Raw genomic sequence first — 2,936 nt, 5'->3', positions numbered from 1 at the left:
TTTTAGGGCATCAACTTCCCCCATTTTCTTAAAAAAAAATAAAAATGAGATGTACTTCTGTTATAAACATCAACATCAACACAAAACCATATACACAATTAATAAGAACTTATACTAGTTAAAAATCAATTATATCTTAAACATTATTAATAACATATATAATATAAAACTACTATTAATTACTAAAACACTGCACCAGCATCCCATAGTTAGCAAACAAACAGAAACAAAAAATCATCAATGAAGGATTGGATAATCACCTCTGGAAATGATTCTCCAAGCCCACTTCAAAATTGATCTAGCTGTCATATTAATAGGGTCAAATTGCTGAGTCAAAAAGTGACTCAAATACTGATTTGGTACAGAAAACATCTGGATCTGCTGGCAAACATTCTGTCCAGGTAAAGTCAAGGCTTGGCCAGGACCTAGGCTTTAAACTGGAAAGATGCCTCTTAACATATTTCTAAAACAAAGTTTTCAATAGTAGCAGCTATGAGATGCTTACAGCACAGCAAACTGTTAAAATGCATTCGTACAAAGCAAATGATCAGAAGCTTTAGGTACCAGACCAATGAAACCATTCAGCAGTTGGTTTAATCGGAAGCCTCTCCCATGGCAGCTGATCCTCAGCAATGGTACATCTTCTTAAAATTCTGGAAACACTGAAAAATAAGAAAGCTATAACAAACAAAAACTGCAGAGATTGCAACGAACAACAGAACTCCCGATGAAGTCAAGGGTGTCACAGACTGGATTCACTTCTATCCACAAGCAGGTGTTCATCAGCGTTCTATGACAGCTGTTTCAGTTGTAGCTATCTTCATTTCTCTAGGAAAATAACTATACTTTGCAGTTTAGACAAGTGTCTCCAATAAAACATAAAACAATTCAAATTAAACAATATTTAAACCTAATAAAAATTAATTATGACAAAAGGAAATAACAAAACTTAACCTTAAAAGAATATCCAAGTTATAAAACTTAATTTAAAAACATTCAAGCCTAAACATAATAAAACTTGACTATCCTTAATTCTATTAACACTTAATCTGTATTAAATAAAACCATATCTTAATCTTATTCTGTTACTACAAAAAGCAACTAAAAGTTTGATATATACCTTTTAAACACAATATAACAATAACATGGATTCACTATAAAGATTATAAAAATGTAACAAATCCATCACAATTCTATGTCATCTTGCTTTGAGAATAACTCCCAATAACTGCAGATGTTACTAAAAATACTTATTCATAACAGGAATTTGCCTAGTATATGCTTAAATTGGTTAGGATTTTAAAGTGCAGTTTTTCTAGAGAAAAACCACAACAACACAGGATTTGGCAAGTTGCCATTCAGCTTTTGTAGCACTTTTCAGGAACATCAAGTCCAATTTTTAAACTAAAATCCAAAATCCAAATTGGTATATATACAGTTATATGTGTTTTATATAACAAAAGGACTCACATTGAAATTACCTTATTAAAATTGTGGAAAAACAAGCAAATAGATAATATATACTCTAACTTAACTTTGTCTTGTACAGTAAAGTTCTCTTAACTAATTATTTTTTAAACCACAAATCTTTTCTGTAGATAACATTAATTGGAAGGTTTTCTTAGAAGCTGTAAAACACACCATATTTTAACCTTAGGTTTTAAAACTAATTATTGCAAGGCAACTTCTGTTAATATTCACCTTAAACACCCCTTTTTTTTTTTGACTTTCAAGGAACCACAGTAATTTCTTTAGTAAAATCCTAAAAACTGCAACTGCATAAACTCATAATTACTTAAAACACAAAATTCATTCCAAAAGGGTATATAAAAACATTTTGAAAACCCAATAAATCATGACTTTGTAACAAACTGGGTATTATCCCGGTGCTTTTTCTTAGAGAGGGAGTGGGGGGGTGAACTGCCCGCTCTGCTGCTGCAGCTCTGCTCTTATCTTTCCTCACATTCTCTGCATACTCTCGCAGAGAGGAAAAATGGAGAGAGAAGAATTTACAAGCTGATTTATGACCCCAATAAACCAAAGCCTTACAATAGCAAAAATAAAATCCTTAGATTTGCAATCTACCCCCCACTGCTTATGTAATTCAGATACGACCTTTATCAAGGATTCCATCTTCGTTCAGGATGCAGGAACGTCTCCCTCGCCAGGATCAGCCCAGCTGTCCTGGCCACTGCTTCTGTATTCTAGGTAATCCTCGCTTTCTGGGTTTGAATCCCGCTTTTGGAATTTTTCCCGGGTTTTCGGCACCATATGTGGCCTTTAAAGCAAGGCAGACACCCTGGTTCAGAAGCCAGCACGGTGGCCCCCCTTGGCCACTCGGACCGTTCTACCCACAAGACATCAATGTGATGGATGACGAAGAAACGGCATTTATTGCAGGAGAATTTGACATTTTATAACCGAGGGTCACTGTGTTACTCCCATCTGCTTTCATCACAGCTAAATGCTATTGGCTAATTGCAGGGGTCATTACCGTACTCTGTAGAGAAGGGCGGTTACTAACTTTCTGTTACATCCCAAAATCTTCCGTGCCGCCATGCCCTACTGCTACAGGGGACAAGGGCCACAACAACTCGGGGCGGGGGACGGGGCACCTCCACTCTGGCCCCGCGACTCCCGTCGGGCGAGGTCTCCCGTCACTGAGCCCCTGGAGCGGCAAAACCTGGGCAAAGCTGAAGGCAAGGCCGTGCGCCCCCCGCAGCCCCTTTCCGACACATGGGTCTCTCACACCTGGCAACAGCGGGTCGGGAGCAGGGAATGGGGCACCGCCAACCTCGGCCGACCGGGCACCTGGTCTTCGGGACTCTCGGAGAAGTGCCGGGGGTAAAGCCTCGAACGAGGCTTGGACAACGACAGAGGCGCCCCCGGCCGATGTCTGCCCCCGGCTGCCAGCCACCGTGCCCCACCGAGATCGA

The sequence above is a fragment of the Poecile atricapillus genome, chromosome 30 (genome assembly GCF_030490865.1).
Source record: "Poecile atricapillus isolate bPoeAtr1 chromosome 30, bPoeAtr1.hap1, whole genome shotgun sequence".
Classification (NCBI taxonomy): Eukaryota; Metazoa; Chordata; class Aves; order Passeriformes; family Paridae; genus Poecile; species Poecile atricapillus.
The sequence above is the reverse complement of the archived record's forward strand: the minus strand, read 5'-3'. Positions refer to the sequence as shown.